Source organism: Chiloscyllium plagiosum, unplaced genomic scaffold (genome assembly GCF_037043375.1).
Source record: "Chiloscyllium plagiosum isolate Xiang-an unplaced genomic scaffold, Cpla_swu_hap1 HiC_scaffold_38, whole genome shotgun sequence".
NCBI classification, from domain to species: domain Eukaryota; kingdom Metazoa; phylum Chordata; class Chondrichthyes; order Orectolobiformes; family Hemiscylliidae; genus Chiloscyllium; species Chiloscyllium plagiosum.
Window position 1 is genome coordinate 60,909,594 of NW_028270176.1, and position 21,366 is coordinate 60,930,959.

Sequence of the window (21,366 nt, forward strand, 5' to 3'; positions counted from 1 at the left end):
TGAGAGAGAGAGGGGCTGAAAGAGAGGGCCTGAGAGAGAGGGGGTGTGAAAGAGTGTGAGAAAGATGGGGTGAGAGAGAGAGGTGAGAGAGAGAGGGTGAGAGAGAGAGGGTGAGAGAGAGGGATGTGAGTGTGAGAGGGGTTTGAGAGAGGTTTGTGAGAGAAAGGGGGTGAGAGAGAGAGGGGTGAGAGAGACAGAGAGATTAGATTAGATTACATACAGATTAGATTACATACAGTGTGGAAACAGGCCCTTCGGCCCAACAAGTCCACACCGCCCCGCCGAAGCGCAACCCACCCAAACCCCTACCCCTACATCTACCCCTTACCTAACACAACGGGCAATTTAGCCTGGCCAATTCACCTGACCTGCACATCTTTGGACTGTGGGAGGAAACCGGAGCACCCGGAGGAAACCTACGCAGACACGGGGAGAACGTGCAAACTCCACACAGTCAGTCGCCTGAGGCGGGAATTGAACCCGGGTCTCTGGCGCTGTGAGACAGCAGTGCTAACCGTGCCACCGTGCCGCCCGCCAACCGGGGAAGAGGGAAAGGGTGAGAGAAAGAGGGGTGAGAGAGAGTGGGGGAGAGTGAGAGGGTCTGAGAGAGAGATCAGGTGAGAGAGACCGGGGGAGAGAGAGGGGCTGCGAAAGAGAGGGTGAGAGAGAAAGTGTGAGAGAGAGAGGCTGAGAGAGAGAAGTGTGAGAGAGAGAGACGGGTAAGAGAGAGAAGGGTGAGAGAGAGGACCTGAGAGAGTGAGGGTGAGAGATAAGGGTGAGAGACAAAGGGTGAGAGAGAGGTTTTTGAGAGAGAAGTGTGTGAGAGAGAGAGTGATCAGAGAGAGAGTGATGAGAGAGAGAGGGTGAGAGTGAGAGGAGCTGAGAGAGAGGGTGAGAGAGAAAGGGTGAGAGAGAGAGGTGAGAGAGAGTGGGTGAGAGAGAGGGGTGAGAGAGAGGGGTGAGAGAGAGAGGTTGATAGAGAAAGGGGTGAGAGAAAGAGGGTGAGAGAGAGAGTGGTGTGTCAGAGAGAAGAGGTTGAGAGAGAGAGGTGAGGGACAGAGAGCGTGGTGAGAGAGAGAGGGGCTGAAAGAGAGGGCCTGAGAGAGAGGGGGTGTGAAAGAGTGTGGGAAAGATGGGGTGTGAGAGAGAGGTAAGAGAGAGAGGGTAAGAGAGAGAGGGATGTGAGAGTGAGAGGGGGTTGAGTGAGGTTTGTGAGAGAAAGGGGGGTGAGAGAGAGAGGGGTGAGAGAGACAGAGAGGGTAGGAGAGAGGGGTGAGAGAGGGGGAGACAGAGAAGGGGTGAGAGCTAGAGGGTGAAAGAGATGGGTAAGAGAGAGAGGGTGTGTGAGAGAGGGGGTGTGAGAGAGGGGGTGTGAGAGAGGTTTAAGAGACAGAGTGAGAGAGAGAGGGGTGTGAGAGAGGGGGGTATGAGAGAGATCGGGGTGGAAGAGAGAGCGGGTGAGAAAGAGACAGGGGATGACAGAGAAACTGGCTGAGAGAGAGAGGGCTGAGAGAGGGGGGTGAGAGAGGGGATGAGAGAGCAGGGGTGAGTGAGAGAGAGGGTGAGAGAGGGAGAGGGGTGAGAGAGACGATGTTTGAGAGAGATTTGGGTGGGAGAAACTGGGGAGAGAGGGGGGCTGAGAGAGAGAGAGAGGGCTGAGAGAGAAGGGGTGAGAGAGAGGGGTGTGAGGGAAGGGGTGTGAGAGAGAGAGGTTTAGAGAGAGAGGTGAGAGAGAGAGAGGTAAGGGAGAGAGAAGGGTGAGAGAGAGAGAGGGGTCAGAGAGAGAGAGAGGGTGAGAGAGAGAGGGCTGTGAGAGAGAGAAGAGGTTGAGAGAGAGGTGTGTGACAGAGAGGGGAGTGAGAGAGAGGGGCTGAAAGAGAGGGCCTGAGAGAGAGAGTGTGAGAGAGATGTGGTGAGAGAGAGAGGGGTGAGAGAGAGAGAGAGGGTGAGAGAGAGGGGTGAGAGAGGTGGAGACAGAGAAGGGGAGAGAGAGAGAGGGTGAGAGAGAGGGAGAGGGGATGAGAGAGAGAGGGATGTGAGAGTGAGAGGGGGTTGAGAGAGAGAGGTTTCAGAGAGAGAGAGGGTTGAGAGAGATTGTGGGGTGAGAGACAGAGGGTGAGAGAGACGAGTGAGAGAGGGGGAGAGAGAGAAGGGGTGAGAGAGAGAGGGTGAGAGAGATGGGTAAGAGATAGAAGGGTGAGACAGAGAGAGGGGTGAGAGAGAGAGGGATGAGAGAGAGAGAGGTGAGGGAGAGAGGGGGTGTGAGAGAGATCGGGGTGGATGAGAGAGTAGGTGTGAAAGAGACAGGGCATGAAAGAGCGACAGGCTGAGAGAGAGAGGGTGAAAGTGGGGGGAGAGAGAGGGGATGAGAGAGAGGTGGTGAGAGAGAGCGGGTGTGACAGAGCGGGTGCGGGAGAGGGGATGTGAGAGAGGGGTAAGAGAGAGAGTGAGAGAGAGAGGGGTGAGAGAGAGAGGGGTTTGAGAGAGATCGGGCTGGAAGAGAGTGCGGGTAAGAAAGAGACATGGGATGACAGAGAAACAGGCTAAGAGAGAGAAAGGGTGAGAGAGAGGGGGTGAGAGAGAGGGGTGAGAGAGAGATGTAAGAGAGAGAGGGTGAAAGAGAGAGACGTGTAAGAGAGAGAAGGGTGTGAGAGAGAGGGTTGAGAGAGGGGTGAGAGAGATCGGGGTGGAATAGAGAGCGGGTGAGAAAGAGACGGGGGTGACAGAGAGACATGCTGAGAGAGAGGGATGAGAGAGAAAGGGTGAGAGAGAGAGAAGGGGGTGAGAGAGAGGGGTGAGAGAGAGAGGGTGAGAGAGAAAGGGTGAGAGAAAGAGGGGTGAGAGAGAGTGGGGGAGAGTTAGAGGGTCTGAGAGAGAGTGGGGGAGAGTGAGAGGGTCTGAGAGAGAGATCAGGTGGGAGAGACTGGGGGAGAGAGAGGGGCTGCGAAAGGCCGGGTGAGAGAGAAAGTGTGAGAGAGAGAGGCTGAGAGAGAGAAGTGTCAGAGAGAGAGACGGGTAAGAGAGAGAAAGGTGAGAGAGAGGACCTGAGAGAGTGAGGGTGAGAGATAGGGGTGAGAGACAAAGGGTGAGAGAGAGGTGTGTGAGAGAGAGGTGTGTGTGAGAGAGAGGGATCAGAGAGAGAGTGATGAGAGAGAGAGGGTGAGAGTGATAGGGGCTGAGAGAGAGGGTGAGAGAGAGAGGTGACAGAGAGAGGATGATAGAGAGAAGGGTGAGAGAGAGAGGGTGATAGAGAGAGTGGGGTGTGAGAGAGAAGAGGTTGAGAGAGAGAGGTGAGGGACAGAGAGGGTGGTGAGAGAGAGGGGCTGAAAGAGAGGGACTGAGAGAGAGGGGGTGTGAAAGAGTGTGAGAAAGATGGGGTGAGAGAGAGAGGTGAGAGAGAGAGGATGAGAGAGAGAGGGATGTGAGTGTGAGAGGGGTTTGAGAGAGGTTTGTGAGAGAAAGGGGGTGAGAGAGAGAGGGGTGAGAGAGACAGAGAGGGGTGAGTGAGAGAGGGTGAGAGGGAAAGGGTGAGAGAAAGAGGGGTGAGAGAGAGTGGGGGAGAGTGAGAGGGTCTGAGAGAGAGATCAGGTGAGAGAGACCGGGGGAGAGAGAGAGGGGCTGCGAAAGAGAGGGTGAGAGAGAAAGTGTGAGAGAGAGAGGCTGAGAGAGAGAAGTGTGAGAGAGAGAGACGGGTAAGAGAGAGAAGGGTGAGAGAGAGGACCTGAGAGAGTGAGGGTGAGAGATAAGGGTGAGAGACAAAGGGTGAGAGAGAGGTTTATGAGAGAGAGGTGTGTGAGAGAGAGAGTGATCAGAGAGAGAGTGATGAGAGAGAGAGGGTGAGAGTGAGAGGAGCTGAGAGAGAGGGTGAGAGAGAAAGGGTGAGAGAGAGAGGTGAGAGAGAGTGGGTGAGAGAGAGGGGTGAGAGAGAGGGGTGAGAGAGAGAGGTTGATAGAGAAAGGGGTGAGAGAAAGAGGGTGAGAGAGAGAGTGGTGTGTCAGAGAGAAGAGGTTGAGAGAGAGAGGTGAGGGACAGAGAGCGTGGTGAGAGAGAGAGGGGCTGAAAGAGAGGGCCTGAGAGAGAGGGGGTGTGAAAGAGTGTGGGAAAGATGGGGTGTGAGAGAGAGGTAAGAGAGAGAGGGTAAGAGAGAGAGGGATGTGAGAGTGAGAGGGGGTTGAGTGAGGTTTGTGAGAGAAAGGGGGGTGAGAGAGACAGAGAGGGTAGGAGAGAGGGGTGAGAGAGGGGGAGACAGAGAAGGGGTGAGAGCTAGAGGGTGAAAGAGATGGGTAAGAGAGAGAGGGTGTGTGAGAGAGGGGGTGTGAGAGAGGGGGTGTGAGAGAGGTTTAAGAGACAGAGTGAGAGAGAGAGGGGTGTGAGAGAGGGGGGTATGAGAGAGATCGGGGTGGAAGAGAGAGCGGGTGAGAAAGAGACAGGGGATGACAGAGAAACTGGCTGAGAGAGAGAGGGCTGAGAGAGGGGGGTGAGAGAGGGGATGAGAGAGCAGGGGTGAGTGAGAGAGAGGGTGAGAGAGGGAGAGGGGTGAGAGAGACGATGTTTGAGAGAGATTTGGGTGGGAGAAACTGGGGAGAGAGGGGGGCTGAGAGAGAGAGAGAGGGCTGAGAGAGAAGGGGTGAGAGAGAGGGGTGTGAGGGAAGGGGTGTGAGAGAGAGAGGTGAGAGAGAGAGAGGTAAGGGAGAGAGAAGGGTGAGAGAGAGAGAGGGGTCAGAGAGAGAGTGGGTGAGAGAGAGAGGGCTGTGAGAGAGAGAAGAGGTTGAGAGAGAGGTGTGTGACAGAGAGGGGAGTGAGAGAGAGGGGCTGAAAGAGAGGGCCTGAGAGAGAGAGTGTGAGAGAGATGTGGTGAGAGAGAGAGGGGTGAGAGAGAGAGAGAGGGTGAGAGAGAGGGGTGAGAGAGGTGGAGACAGAGAAGGGGAGAGAGAGAGAGGGTGAGAGAGAGGGAGAGGGGATGAGAGAGAGAGGGATGTGAGAGTGAGAGGGGGTTGAGAGAGAGAGGTTTCAGAGAGAGAGAGGGTTGAGAGAGATTGTGGGGTGAGAGACAGAGGGTGAGAGAGACGAGTGAGAGAGGGGGAGAGAGAGAAGGGGTGAGAGAGAGAGGGTGAGAGAGATGGGTAAGAGATAGAAGGGTGAGACAGAGAGAGGGGTGAGAGAGAGAGGGATGAGAGAGAGAGAGGTGAGGGAGAGAGGGGGTGTGAGAGAGATCGGGGTGGATGAGAGAGTAGGTGTGAAAGAGACAGGGCATGAAAGAGCGACAGGCTGAGAGAGAGAGGGTGAAATTGGGGGGAGAGAGAGGGGATGAGAGAGAGGTGGTGAGAGAGAGCGGGTGTGACAGAGCGGGTGCGGGAGAGGGGATGTGAGAGAGGGGTAAGAGAGAGAGTGAGAGAGAGAGGGGTGAGAGAGAGAGGGGTTTGAGAGAGATCGGGCTGGAAGAGAGCGCGGGTAAGAAAGAGACATGGGATGACAGAGAAACAGGCTAAGAGAGAGAAAGGGTGAGAGAGAGGGGGTGAGAGAGAGGGGTGAGAGAGAGATGTAAGAGAGAGAGGGTGAAAGAGAGAGACGTGTAAGAGAGAGAAGGGTGTGAGAGAGAGGGTTGAGAGAGGGATGAGAGAGATCGGGGTGGAATAGAGAGCGGGTGAGAAAGAGACGGGGGTGACAGAGAGACATGCTGAGAGAGAGGGATGAGAGAGAAAGGGTGAGAGAGAGAGAAGGGGGTGAGAGAGAGGGGTGAGAGAGAGAGGGTGAGAGAGAAAGGGTGAGAGAAAGAGGGGTGAGAGAGAGTGGGGGAGAGTGAGAGGGTCTGAGAGAGAGTGGGGGAGAGTGAGAGGGTCTGAGAGAGAGATCAGGTGGGAGAGACTGGGGGAGAGAGAGGGGCTGCGAAAGGCCGGGTGAGAGAGAAAGTGTGAGAGAGAGAGGCTGAGAGAGAGAAGTGTCAGAGAGAGAGACGGGTAAGAGAGAAAAAGGTGAGAGAGAGGACCTGAGAGAGTGAGGGTGAGAGATAGGGGTGAGAGACAAAGGGTGAGAGAGAGGTGTGTGAGAGAGAGGTGTGTGTGTGAGAGAGAGGGATCAGAGAGAGAGTGATGAGAGAGAGAGGGTGAGAGTGATAGGGGCTGAGAGAGAGGGTGAGAGAGAGAGGTGACAGAGAGAGGATGATAGAGAGAAGGGTGAGAGAGAGAGGGTGATAGAGAGAGTGGGGTGTGAGAGAGAAGAGGTTGAGAGAGAGAGGTGAGGGACAGAGAGGGTGGTGAGAGAGAGGGGCTGAAAGAGAGGGACTGAGAGAGAGGGGGTGTGAAAGAGTGTGAGAAAGATGGGGTGAGAGAGAGAGGTGAGAGAGAGAGGATGAGAGAGAGAGGGATGTGAGTGTGAGAGGGGTTTGAGAGAGGTTTGTGAGAGAAAGGGGGTGAGAGAGAGAGGGGTGAGTGAGAGAGGGTGAGAGGGAAAGGGTGAGAGAAAGAGGGGTGAGAGAGAGTGGGGGAGAGTGAGAGGGTCTGAGAGAGAGATCAGGTGAGAGAGACCGGGGGAGAGAGAGAGGGGCTGCGAAAGAGAGGGTGAGAGAGAAAGTGTGAGAGAGAGAGGCTGAGAGAGAGAAGTGTGAGAGAGAGAGACGGGTAAGAGAGAGAAGGGTGAGAGAGAGGACCTGAGAGAGTGAGGGTGAGAGATAAGGGTGAGAGACAAAGGGTGAGAGAGAGGTTTATGAGAGAGAGGTGTGTGAGAGAGAGAGTGATCAGAGAGAGAGTGATGAGAGAGAGAGGGTGAGAGTGAGAGGAGCTGAGAGAGAGGGTGAGAGAGAAAGGGTGAGAGAGAGAGGTGAGAGAGAGGGGTGAAAAGAGGGGTGAGAGAGAGGGTGATAGAGAGAGGGGTGAGAGAAAGAGGGTGAGAGAGAGAGTGGTGTGTCAGAGAGAAGAGGTTGAGAGAGAGAGGTGAGGGACAGAGAGCGTGGTGAGAGAGAGAGGGGCTGAAAGAGAGGGCCTGAGAGAGAGGGGGTGTGAAAGAGTGTGGGAAAGATGGGGTGAGAGAGAGAGGTAAGAGAGAGAGGGTAAGAGAGAGAGGGATGTGAGAGTGAGAGGGGGTTGAGTGAGGTTTGTGAGAGAAAGGGGGTGAGAGAGAGAGGGGTGAGAGAGACAGAGAGGGTGAGAGAGAGGGGTGAGAGAGGGGGAGACAGGGAAGGGGTGAGAGAGAGAGGGTGAGAGAGATGGGTAAGAGAGAGAGGGTGTATGAGAGAGGGGGTGTGAGAGAGGTGGTGTGAGAGAGGGTTAAGAGACAGAGTGAGAGAGAGAGGAGTGTGAGGGGGTATGAGAGAGATCGGGGTGGAAGAGAGAGCGGGTGAGAAAGAGACAGGGGTGACAGAGAGACAGGCTGAGAGAGAGAGGTGTGAGAGAGTGGTAAGAGAGAGAGGGTGAGAGATAAAGGGTGAGAGAGAGAGGGGTGTAGAGAGTGGGGGAGAGTGAGAGGGGTTGAGAGAGATCAGGGTGGGAGAGACTGGAGAGAGAGAGAGGGGCTGAGAGAGAGAAGTGTGAGAGAGAGAGACAGGTACGAGAGAGAAGGGTGAGAGAAAGAGGGGTGAGAGAGAGAATGGTGAGAGAGAGAGAGGGCCTGAGAGAGTGAGGGTGAGAGAGAGGCGTGAGAAAGAGAGGGTGAGAGAGATGGGTGAGAGAGAGTGGGATCAGAGAGAGGGATGAGAGAGAGAGAGAGGGTGAGAGTGAGGGGGCTGAGAGAGAGATCAGGGTGGGAGAGACTGGGGGAGAGACAGGGGCTGAGAGAGAGGCAGTGCGAAAGAGAGGGATGATAGAGAGAAGGGTGAGAGAGAGCGGTGAGAGAGAGGGGGAGAGAGAGAGAGGGGTGAAGGTGAGAGGGTATGTGAGAGAGATCGCGGTGGAAGAGAGAGCGGGTGTGAAATAGACAGGGGGTGAGAGAGAGACAGACTGACAGAGAGAGACAGTGAAAGAGAGGGGGTGAGAGATAGAGGGTGAGGGAGAGAGCGGTGAGAAAGAGAGGGGTGAGAGAGCGACGGGGCGTGAGAGAGATCGGGGTGGAAGAGAGAGCCGGTGAGAAAGAGACAGGGGATGACAGAGAGACAGGCTGAAAGAGAGAGGGTGAGAGAGAGGGGTAAGAGAGAGAGGGGGTGAGAGAGAGATGTAAGAGAGAGAGGGGTGAAAGAGAGTGAGGGGTGAGAGAGAGAGGGCTTGAGAGAGAGGGGCTGAGAGAGAAAAGGTGAGCGAGAGGGTGAGTGTGAGAGAGGTGTGAGAGAGAGAGAGGGTTAAGGGAGAGAGAGGTGAAAGAGAGAGAGGGTTGAGAGAGATCAGGTTGGGAGAGATTGGGGAGGGAGAGAGAGGGGGGCTGAGAGAGAGAGGGCTGAGAGAGGGGGATGAGAGCGGGGATGAGAGAGCAGGGGTGAGTGAGAGAGAGGGTGAGAGAGGGAGAAGGGTGAGAGAGAGGGTGTTTGAGAGAGATCTGGGTGGGAGAGATTGGGGAGAGAGGGGGGCTGAGAGAGAGAGAGAGAGAGGGCTGAGAGAGAAGGGGTGAGAGAGAGAGAGGGTTAGAGAGAGGTGAGAGAGAGAGAGGTAAGGGAGAGAGAAGGGTGAGAGAGAGGGGGGTGAGAGAGAGAGAGAGGGTGTGAGAGAGATCAGAGTGGAAGAGAAAGTGGGTGAGGAGGAGAGGGGGATAGAGAGAGACAGGCTGAGAGAGACAGGGTGAGCGAGAAGGTGAGAGAGAGGCCTGAGAGACGGGGTGAGAGAGGGAGTAAGAGAGAATAAGTGGAAAGAGAGTGAGGGGTGAGAGGGTGATAGTGAGAGGGTGGATGAGAGATCGGGGTGGGAGAGAGAGCGAGTGAGAAAGAAGAGAAGGGATGAGAGAGAGTGCGGGAGTGAAAGTGGGGGAGAGAGTGTGGTAGTGTGGAGAGGTGGAGAGAGGGGGGATGGGGATGTGAGAGGTGGAGAGAGGGGGGCGAGAGAGGGGTGAGAGAGGCCAGAGAGAGTGGGGAGAGAGGGGTGGGGAAGGGGATGAGAGAGGGGGAGAGGGGGGTGTGACAGAGGTGTGTGAGAGAGAGGGAGAGAGAGAGGGGAGAGAGGGGAGAGAGAGGAAGGGGAGGGAAGGGGGATGGAGAGAGGTGAGAGGGGGAGAGAGGGAGAGAGAGAGAGAGAGAGGGGGGAGAGAAAGGGGAGGGCCGAGGGGGGGTTGAGAGCAAGGGGGTGAGAGAGGAGGGAGAAAGAGGAGGGAGAGAGAGGAGGAAGAGAGAGGAGGGAGAGAGAGGGGAGATGGTGAGAGGGGGAATGAGAGCGAGGGGGTGAGGGAAAGGGGTGAGAGAGGGGGGAGAGAAGGGGAGAGGGGAGAGAGGGGTGGGGGAGAGAAAGAGAGAGAGGGGTGAGTGAGAGAGGTGGAGTGAGAGGGTGGAAGAGAGCACGAGAGGGGCAGACAGAGAGGGGAAGAGAGTGAGAGGCAGGGAGAGAGAGGTGAGAGAGATGGGTTGAGAGTGCGAGGGGGTGTGAGCGAGAGGGGTTGAGAGTGAGAGGGTGTCAGAGAGAGGTGAGAGAGAGGGGCGAGCAAGAGAGTGGGGCGAGAGAGCGAGAGAGGGGGCGAACGAGAGAGAGAGAGAGGGCAAGGAGGGGGGCAAGAGAGAGAGAGAGACAGAGGTGCAAATGATCGTGAGGGAGGAGATGGAAATGAGACAGAGAGTCTGAGAGCGACAGGCGCACGAGAAGGGGACGAGAGAGAGAGCGAGAGAGAGAGAGGAAGATAGATAGAGAGGAGGCAGAGCGTGATAGGGAGAGATAGAGGGCAATCCAGTGACAGAGGGATGAGAGAGAGAGGGACGGGAGGGAGAGAGAAGTCGGGTGAGAGAGAGAGTTTTGGTGGAAAGTGAGTGAGGGGGTGAGAGAGAATGAGAGGGTGAGAAAGAGAGAATGAGGGTGAGGGGGTGAGAGAGAGGGAGAGAGAGAGAGAGTCAGAGAGAGATGTCTCAGGGTGAAAGCAGGTCCCTCACAAGATGGTGGGAATGAAGCCTAGAATGTCACTGTTCCTTACACAGCTCTGTGTCTATATCCTGTCTTCCGGGTCTGAATACAGAAGGTCACTAACCACTGCCTGTGCTGTTTACTGTGAGTGATCTTACCGGCTGCAGGATTTACTGAAGGCTCCAGATCTCTCTCTCCATCTCTCTCTGGCTGACCAACCGTCTTTGATGTGGTTATGGACGAGACAGGAGTTAGGAATTCGGCTGAGACAGGAACATCCTGAGTACCTACGGGAGACAGAGAAATAGACAGAATGGGAAATTAGACTGATGCAGTCAGGGTTACACATGGAGAATGGCACTGAGTCCCACAGAGACCTGGAAAATCCCAGTCTCCATCCCTGGCCTGTGCTGCTGCGTCTCTCTGGAATGGAGAATTCTGTTTGCTCAGGATCTGGAGTAGCTGCAAGAGTGAGAGATGTTGACAGAGGCAGCAATTAGACCCACACAGTAAGGGATACCACATGGAGAGAGACTGAGTGATATCACCAGAGTGCAGGAAGGTATCAGGATCACACAATGGTCATGATGAAAGGGTTGTGATTCATGGTGCACTGGGATGAGTACTCACTGACGGGTGAACTACCAGTGGGACAGGTGATGGCCTCGTGCTATTCTCCCCTGACTGTTCATCCAGATGTTAATGCCGGTGTCCAGTATAACCCATCTAACTGCTTAATCCTTTCAGGAGGGAAATCTGTTATAGGCAGCGGGTCTGGCCTACACATGATCCAGACCCAGAGCAGTGGGGTTGACTCTATGTACAGGACTTTAAACTGACAGAGAGGATGCAGGGCCAGGGTTCAGGTGAAAGGAGCTTTCCAACTCCAAACAGAAATGGCGATGTAGCTGAAGACAAGCAGAAAGGAACAGGAAGAGACAGAGTTTAACTGAAACTGTACATCAGTGAATTGGACTGTGACAAGAAATTATGGAAAGAGTCAGTCGTAATGTTCTTTTTTGGACTGGATAAAGTCTCTGCAATAAGGTGGATGGACTGTGGCACAGAGATAAATGCGATTTAGTAGTGACAGGGTGAACAAAAGGTGGAACATGAATATTCTATTGTCCACCTCCTTGAGGGGTCTCAGGGAGTGCAGGATGGGTAACCCTGACAGTAATGGGTAACAAAGGCATTACAGAGAAAGCATTTGGCCCCAGATTATGCAGCTGAATCAGCCTGAATGCAGATTCTTGGTAGCACGTGTCAAAAACACAAGCAGGAGAAAAGTTTAGAGGCTGCCTAATAGCATTTCATTGCTCAACCCTGTTACACATTCCAATGAATTCCTGTGTACTGCAAAGGCACTGTGACCATTTTGGGAGACTTCAGTCTTTGTATAATCTGGGACAGTCACATTGGCTAAAGTGATGTTCTCCAAACTCCTCTTTGTTTGTGTCAGTGTTTGTTTGAATAACACGTTGTGCAAATGGCCAGGGACGTGACTATCTCAGATCGACCGTTCGCTGATGACGCTGAGGGAAGGAGTAATGTCACATTGAGATATCCTCGGGGAAATTGCAGTATAGTGGAATTCAGTGAGATGATGGATTTTTAAAGTGACTAAAAAGCACACCCTACAATCACAACCAAAGCCATTGACATGTGTTTGAGAGGAGAACTGACCAAGTTAAACAGGGGAAACAGTGAAGTGTATGGCTGTAAATGGACAGTGGAAAACATTCACAGTCATAGAGATGTACAGCACAGAATCAGGGCCTTCGGTCCAACTCATCCACGCCACCCACATACCCTAACATAATCTCGTCACATTTGCCAGCACTTGGCCCAAATCCCTCTCCATCCTTCCTGTTCGTGTACCCATCCAGATGCCTTTTAAATGCAGTAATTGTACCAGTCTCCACCACTTCATCTGGCAGGTCATTCCATACAATCAACACGCTCCACATCAAAACATTGTCCCTTACATTCCTTTTATATCTTTCCCCTCTCATCCTGAACCTAGGCACTGCAGTTCTGGACTACACCACCCCAGGGAAAAGACATTGACTGTTCATCCTAACCATGCCTCTCATGGCTTTATAAACCTCCATATGGATACCCCTCAGCCTCAGACATTCCAGGGAAAACAGCCCCAGCCCATTTAACCTCTTCCTGTAGCTCAAATCCTCCAATCCTGTCAGCATCTTTGTAAATCTTTTCTGAACCCTTTCAATTTACACAATATCCTTCCAATAGGGAGGAGACAAGAATTTCATGCAATATTCCAACACTGGTTTATCCAATGTCCTGTACAGCCACAACATGACCTCCCAACTCCTCTACTCAATGCACAGATCAGTAAACACAAGCATACCAAACACCGTCTTCACTATCCTATCGACCCACAATTCTCCTTTCAAGGAACAATGAACCTGCACTCCAAGGTCTCTTTGTTCAGAAACACTTCCTGGAACCTTAAAAGTAAGTGTATAAATCCTGCGAAGAGTTGCTTTCTCAGAATGCAGCACCATCCATTTATCTAAATGAAGCTCCATCTGCCACTCCTCAGCCCATTGGCCCACCAGTTCACCATCCCGTTGTAATGTGAAGGAACATTCTTCACTTTCCACTACACCTCCAATTTTGGTGTCACCTGCCAACTTACTAACTATACCTGCTATGTTCACATCCAAATCATTTATATAATTAATGGAAAGTAGTGGACGCAGCACCGATCCTTGTGGCACTCCACTGGTCACAGGTCTCCAGTCTGAAAAAACAACCCTCCACAACCACCCTCTGTCGTCTGCCTTCGTGCCAGTTCTGTATCCAAATGGCTGGTTTTCCCTGTATTCCATGAGATCTATCCTTGCTGTCCAAGCTCCCATGTGGAAACTTTTCGAATACCTTACTGAAGCCCATATCACTCACACCCACCGCTCTGCCCTCATCAATCCTTTTGTTACTTCTTCAAAAAACTCAATACCTTGAGACATGATTTCCCACGAACAAAGCAATGCTGACTATCCCCAATTAGACATTGCCTTTCTAAACACACCAACTCTTGTCCCTCATGTATCCGGCCTTCAACGTGCCGACGACTGACGTCAGGCAAACCAGTCTGTAGTTCCCTGGCTTTCCTGACCACCCGTCTTAAACAGTGGCACCACATTAACCCAACCTCCAGTCTTCTGGCACCTCACATGTGTCTATCGATGATACAAATATTTCAGCAAGGGGCTCAGCAATCACTTCTCTAGCTTGCCACAGAGATTGAGAGTATACCTGATAAGGCCCTGTCAATTTATCCACCTTTATATGTTTCAAGACATCCAGCACCTCCTCCTCTGTAATGTGGACATTTTGCAAGATTTATTTCCCAAAATTATTTCCCAAACCATCATTCAATTCTATACCTTCCATGTCCTTGTCTACAAGAAATACTTGTTCAGTATTTTCCCAATTTCCAACAGCTCCACGTGCAGGCGATCTTGATCTTTCGGGGGGGGGGGGGGGGGGGGGCGGGGGCCCTATTCTCTCCCCAGTGACCCTTTGGCCTTCATGTATTTGTAAAAGCTCTTTGAATTCTCCTTAGCCCTAATTGACAAAACAATCACATGTACACTTTTTGCCATCCTGCTTTCCAATCTATCCCTACCCAACACTGCAATCACCCCCTCCCTGCCTGATCCCGACCCAACAATACAATCTCCCCTTCCCTGACAGATCACTGCGCAGCACAATAATCACCCCAGCCGTGACTGATCCCTACCCAACACTGCACTCACCCCCTCCCTGACTGATCCCTACCCAACACTGTAATCTCCCCCTCCCTGACTGATCCCTACCCAACACTGTAATCTCCCCCTCCCTGACTGATCCCTACCCAACACTGCACTCACCCCCTCCCTGACTGATCCCTACCCAACACTGTAATCTCCCCCTCCCTGACTGATCCCTACCCAACACTGCACTCACCCCCTCCCTGACTGACCCCTACCCAACACTGCACTCACCCCCTCCCTGACTGATCCCTACCCAACACTGCACTCACCCCCTCCCTGACTGATCCCTACCTAACACTGCAATCTCCCCCTCCCTGACTGATCCCTACCCAACACTGTAATCTCCCCCTCCCTGACTGATCCCTACCCAACACTGCACACACCCCCTCCCTGACTGATCCCTACCCAACACTGTAATCTCCCCCTCCCTGACTGATCCCTACCCAACACTGTAATCTCCCCCTCCCTGACTGATCCCTACCCAACACTGCAATCTCCCCCTCCCTGTCTGATCCCTACCCAACACTGCACTCACCCCCTCCCTGTCTGATCCCTACCCAACACTGCAATCTCCCCCTCCCTGACTGACCCATTCCCAACACTGCACTCACACCCTCCCTGACTGATCCCTACCCAACACGGCACTCTCCCCCTCCCTGCCTGATCCCTACCCAACACTGCACTCACCCCCTCCCTGACTGATACCTACCCAACACTGCACTCACCCCCTCCCTGACTGATCCCTACCCAACACTGCACTCACCCCCACCCTGACTGATCCCTACACAACACTGCAATCTCCCCCTCCCTGACTGACCCATTCCCAACACGGCAATCTCCCCCTCCCTGACTGACCCATTCCCAACACTGCAATCTCCCCCTCCCTGACAGATCCCTTCCCAACACTGCAATCTCCCCAACCCTGACTGATTCCTACCCAACACTGCAATCACCCCCTCTCTCTCTGATCTGAAAATGGGTTGCTGGAACAGCGCAGCAGGTCAGGCAACATCCAGGGAACAGGAGAATCGACGTTTCGTGCATAAGCCCTTCTTCAGGAAGCCCTTCTTCCTGAAGAAAGGCTTATGCCCGAAACGTCGATTCTCCTGTTCCCTGGATGTTGCCTGACCTGCTGCGCTGTTCCAGCAACCCATTTTCAGCTCTGATCTCCAGCATCAGCAGACTTTTTCCCCTCCCTCTCTGACCCCTACCCAACCCTGCACTCACCCCCATTCCTGACTGATCCCGACCCAACACTGGAATCTCCACCTCCCTAACTGATCTCTACCCAACACTGCACTCACCCCCTCCCTGACTGATCTCTACCCAACACTGCACTCACCCCCTCCCTGACTGACCCCTACCCAACACTGCACTCACCCCCTCCCTGACTGACCCCTACCCAACACTGCACTCACCCCCTCCCTGACTGATCCCTACCCAACACTGCACTCACCCCCTCCCTGACTGATCCCTACCCAACACTGCACCCACCCCCTCCCTGACTGATCCCTACCCAACACTGCAATCACCCCCTCCCTGACTGATCCCTACCCAACACTGCACCCACCCCCTCCCTGACTGATCCCTACCCAACACTGCACTCACCCCCTCCCTGACTGATCCCTACCCAACACTGCACTCACCCCCTCCCTGACTGATCCCTACCCAACACTGCAATCTCCCCCTCCCTGACTGATCCCTACCCAACACTGCACTCACCCCCTCCCTGACTGATCCCTACCCAACACTGCAATCACCCCCTCCCTGACTGATCCCTACCCAACACTGCACTCACCTCCTCCCTGACTGATCCCTACCCAACACTGCACTCACCCCCTCCCTGACTGACCCCTACCCAACACGGCACTCACCCCCTCCCTGACTGAACCCTACCCCACACTAAATTCACCCCCTCACTGACTGATCCCGATACATCACTGAATCAAACACTCCGTGACTGATGTGGACATAATAAACTAATCGCCCCCTTCCTGACTGATCACTGCCCAGCACTGCAATCTCCCCCTTCCTTAGTGATACTAACACAACTCTGCACTCACCACTCCCCCACGAAAGGTTTGATCGCATGGAATCCAGGGGGCATTGGTAAACTGGATACACAATTGGCTTGATGGTAGGAAGCAGAGGGTAACAGTCAGACTGGAGGCCTGGGACTAGTGGTGTGCATCAGCGGTCATAGAATCATAGAATCCCTCCTCTGTGGAAACAGGCCCTTTGGCCCAACAGGTCCTCTGGCCCTCTGAAGATTATTCCACCCAAACCCATTCCCCTACCCTGTTACTCTACATTTATCCTTGACTAATGCAACGTACTTACACATCCATGAACGCCATTGGCAATTAAGCATGGCCAATTTACCTGACCTGCACATCTTTGGGTTGTGGGAGGAAACCGGAGCACCGAGAGGGAACCCACACAGACATGGGGAGAACATAGAAACTCAGTTGGTGTGGCATGGTGGCTCAGTGCTTGGCACTGCTGCATCACAGTGCCAGGGACCCGGGTTTGAACCCAGCCTCGGGTAACTGTCTGTGTGGAGTTTGCACATTCTCCCTGTGTCTGCGTGTGTTTACTCCGGGTGCTCCAGTTTCCTCCCACAATCCAAAAATGCGCAGGTCAGATGAATTGGCCACGCTAAATTGTCCATAGTGCTCGGTGCCTTCTTCCAAGTTTAGTATTAGGTAGGGAGAATGGCTCTGGGTGAGTTACTCTTCGGCAGGTCAATGTGGACTTGTTGGGCCAAATGGCCTCTTTCCATACTGTAGGAAACTAACCCTAACAGGATTTAACCCACGCAGACCATCCTGTGAGGTTGGAATTGAACCCAGATCCACGGTGCTGTAAGGCAACAATGCTAACCACTGAGCCACTGAGCTGGTCAGTGCTAGGCCCATTGCTGTTTGCTATCTAGATCAATGATTTGGACGAGGATGTTTAAGGCATGATTAGAAAGTTTGCAGATTACACTAAAATAAGTGAGGAAGGTTCTCAGCAATTGCAACAGGGCCTTGATCAGCTGGGGAATTGGGCTGAGAAATGGCAAATGGAGGTTAATACAGACAAGGACGAGATCGAGCATTTTGGAAAGTAAAATCAAGACGGGGTTTCGTGGTGAATGGTAGGGCCTGAAGGAGTCCAGTGGAACAGAGGGACCTTGAATTCCAGGTTTACGGTTCTCTGAGAGGGGAGTCACAGGTAGACTGGGCAGTGAAGAAGGCTTTTGGCACAATTAGCCCTTCATCAGTCAGGGCATGGAATATCGAAGTTGGAAAGTTATGTTGTAGTTGTGCAGGATGTTGGTGAGGCCGCACTTGGAATATTGTGTTCAGTTTTGGCCACCTTGCTATACAAAGGATGTTATTAAAGTGAAAAGAGTGCAGAAGGAATTTACAAGGATATTGCCAGAACTCAACGAGACGGTTATCGAGAGAGGTTGGACAAGCAAGGACATTTTCTCTCGTGTGTAGGAGACTGAGGGGTGTCCTTATAGAGGTGTATAAGATCAAGGGAGGCATAGGTAGGGTGAATGCACTCAGTCTTTATCCAAGGCTTGGGGAATCGAGGACGAAAGGGCATCAGTTTAAGGTGAAAGGGGAAAGATTAAAAGGGAACCTGGGGGACAACGTTTTTACCCAGAGTGTATACACATACGGAATGAATTACCCGCGCGAGTGGTCAAGGGGTATACATTTAATAACATTTAAAAGGCACTTGGACAAATACATAGAAAGGATCGTATTGGAAGGATATGGGTCAAGTGCAGGGAAACGGGATTAGTGTGGATGGACCAGTTTGGACCAAAGAGCCTGTCTCTGTGCTGTAGAACTCTATGACTCTATGAGTATACACAGGTGTCCCATAATACAGAAGCAGCCAAAGCAACACGAACACAAGCCGGTACAAACGTGAAACAGTCCTGCAGAATTGGGCAGGAAGCCAGCCTGGCCTTGCAGTGAAGGATTCCTGGCACAGGAGCTGTGGTGAGAAGCCCATAGAGAACTGGGGATGGAAGCTGGAAAGCTCACTCCACTGCTGATAGCCTGGAGGATCCCCGGCTGGGATAAGGCAGCTGGAATCCGGTCACCCCAGGGAAACCTACAGGCTGTGACAGAGCTAGGTCTCCTACACAATGAGCAGGACAGAAGGTTGCAGGAAAATCTCACCCACATGGGACTACTCCAGTTACAATTGGGAAGAGCCCAATCCAGTGAAAGGAGGGTCTCTGCGGATGGGGAAGCAGCCTCAGGTTACATTGACAATCTGGAAGGACAGTGTAGGGAGCACCAAGCAGCTGCATGGGTCCTGTACACCTGCAACACGGAGCAACACACATCAGGCCCGAGCAGGAGGTACCAGGAGCAAATACAATCCCTAGGGAACAAGGGCTCCTTCCAGAATGGGATAGTGTGTGCCTTTGGGATTCTACCTCCCCAGGGAGGTAATGACAGGCTCCACACTGACACATCCACACCCGCCCTCAGATGGGAACTCCCACTGCCTTTCTCCCAGCTAACTGCTCCTTTTGCCCCCAGCGCTGACCCACAGACGGACCCAGATTCCATGAACCCTCTGGTTACACAGTGTCAGACAGCTGATGGTCTCACTTCGTACACAATAGCCATTCCAGCCACCCAGCTGGTTGGCAGCACCAAAAAGGCCACTCTGTTTGATCCTGTCTCAAACCCAGATACATTTTTGGATGAGATAGACCGACAGTCTGTCATACACGGACTGGATGCTGACAAACAAATTAAATTAATCACCATGTGACTTTGTCCACCAGGCCATTCAGCCCTCCCTGAGTGACAACAGTGAGGGAGGGGCATCCATGATGAAATGAAGGCAGCGGTCCTCACTGCTCGAGAAAAGTCCCATCCCGGATTAGTGACAAACAGCGGAAATATTTGTTCCAGGAGAACACCCACACCAACATGTCTCACTGTCAGTTACAGCAGCTCACCAAGGGCTGGGTTAGTAACAGCTGTAAGGACACTTTCGGTGGGACACTGGGCTTGGTGCGAGGGATTCCAATTATCCCAAGTGACAAAGTTAGGCTGGGGATCTTTGAAGTCGAAAGTATCGGAATTATATTAAAAAAGGTATTTGGATGGGTCATCATGATTCCCGCCCACATGCTGTGGCGATAGAGGGGACATTGACAGGGACCACACTTAGGTAAATGTGAAAGAACAGGCCATACCACGGCATTCCCACCGCCTGTCATTAACGAATTCGGCTCCTCTCACATCAAGCTGTGGTCCGAACCGCACTCACCTTGATATATCTCGGGATAGCGGTGGTTAGGATTGCAGGCTGCAACAGATGGGTACGATCATGGTGAATCATGCCTGGACACACCCCCAGGGGCTGGAAGGTAGATGGAACTCCCCGGGTGATCATCTTAGTTTCATTCATTTGCAACGTTTGAGTGTTCCTGGCTGGGCCCAGTATTGATTGCCTGTCCGTAGCTGCTCGGGAGCTGGTTTTGGTGGTGAGCTGCCTCCTTGAACTGTTGCAGGTGGTAGACCCACAATGTCCTTAGGGAGGGAATTCCAGGAGTTTGAGCCAGCAGGTCTCATTCCCTTGCATTTATTCTGCTCGCTGGATATTGGCTATGCATCCCAATTCTGTATGGATTCTCAGAACGGAATATGTTTTGTCGAAACAGTTAGTAGTGCCACAGTCACTCAATGGTTAGCACTGTTACCTCACAGCGCCAGAGACCTGGGTTTGATTCCACTCTTGAGCGACTGTCTGTGTGGAGTTTGTACATTCTCCCTGCATCTGCATGGGTTTTCTCCCACTGTTCAATGGTGGGCATTTTTGACAGATTGCCCATAGTGTCGAGGGATATTCAGGTTAGCTGGAATAGCCATGGGAAATGCAGGGTTTCAGGGATATCATCAGGGGATGGATCTGAGTTGCATTCTCTTCAGAGGGTCATTGTGGACTCGATGGGCTGAAGGGCCTGTTTCTGCTCTGTAGGGATTCTATGATATCACTTATCAGCCATATGACAGTCGGTTTGACCAATGTACAAAATGGCTTTCGCTCAAACATCAGGCTACTCTGACAACAAACATAACCAGCTTTTAAAATTAGGTTTGTAATTCATTGTATAAGCTTCTTTCCATTCAAAAGACTGGGTGGGGGAGGGGGAATGGGTGAAATGTTGCGGCCTCCTTGCTAAAACACAGATAGACAGCCAAGAGATGCTGGGTATATTGGACAAGTTATACTCCCAAACCACAAAAGCCAGACAGCAGCCAGATGGTTATCCCATCAGCATAATGTAAAAAGCAACAGTTCCCCTGGGCAGACATATCCCTAACAACGTCTCCACCAAACAAAGGAGGGCCCAGACAGGAAGGCACCGGGTCCTGCTACACAAAGAAACTAACATCCAAATGATCAGCAACGCTTCAAACTATTAACTGATTCTCCGAATTGGCCAGAAGTATAGAAAGTTCTGGGAAACCATCCAGAAATGAACAAAACCAGGGATCACCTGCAGACTGATCACTTGAATTTTCTGGAGGCTTTCTGAGGTGACCAACATGGCAAGGGACAGAGACCAGCTCACCACCCAGAGAGAGGGAGAGAGAGAGGGAGAGAGACAAGCTGAAGGAAACCCCAGGAGCATGGGAGAGAGGGAGTGTGAAAACCCATTGAGAGAGGGGGAGCTGGAACCAACTGGAATACTGAGTGTCCCCCCTTCAGTCTGTCCATGCTTCAACGCCTGTTTCTCTCAGTCTGACTTCCCCTTCTCTCTTTGTACTTCTCTCTCCCTGTCTGTCTCTTTCTCTCAATCTGCCTTTCTCTCACACCCTCCCTCTCACTGTCTGTCTCTGCCCCATCTTTCTCTCATCCCCCTTCTCTATCCCCATTCTCTCTACCTCTCTCTCTTTTTCTCACCCTCCCTTTCTCTTTTTCTTTATTTCAGACCTGAACGTGCTCACCTAATTTTGAACTCCCTAAAAACATTTGCCCCTCATTTTCACTCTCCTCCCAAATTTATCCCCTTCCCCAAATACCTTCCCTCCAAAATATCTACCTCACCAACTGTGCCCCCCTCAAATATTTTGCTGCCCCCCCAACATTGCTGTGAGACCCATTCCCTGGGGCAGAGGGAGTTGAGTGGAAAAGTGTGGAGCTGGAAAAGCCCAGCAGGTCAGGCCTGAACCATTGACTCTCCTGGCTGACCTGCTGGGCTTCTCCAGCTCCTCACTTTGTAACTCTGACTCTCCAGCATCTGCAGTCCTCACTTTCTCACACCGGTAAATGAGTCTGGGTTGACTGACTGGCGTGGGACTATTTTAATGCACAGCAAGATCCCAGTCCCAAAATTATAGACGGTTTGCATCACAGATGGAGTCCTTTCTGCCCATCATCCCCCTGACCCATTAAATGATCCTGGTCCGGTTCAGGATCCTCAGGATTGGCCCCTGAATGACCTCATTGACTATCCTTCCCGTGGAGACCTCTTCTCCACCCTGTCTCAGATTTTGCATCACATGCTATCCCTTCCTCCATCTCTCTCTGACAACAGCCCCTCCTTTCTCCACCAACCCCAAAACCCCATCAAACCCTCCCCC

General features: G+C 52.6%; 1 long non-coding RNA gene across 1 annotated transcript in view; it reads right to left on the reverse strand.

The window, feature by feature from the left end:
* The window catches only part of LOC148139537 (uncharacterized), a 165,985-nt gene that overhangs the window by 59,034 nt on the left and 85,585 nt on the right, over positions 1–21,366 (reverse strand). Inside the window, exon 2 of the long non-coding RNA XR_015753592.1 lies at positions 10,118–10,246. This is a non-coding gene — a long non-coding RNA (uncharacterized LOC148139537). The remainder of the gene's footprint in view (positions 1–10,117; positions 10,247–21,366) is intronic.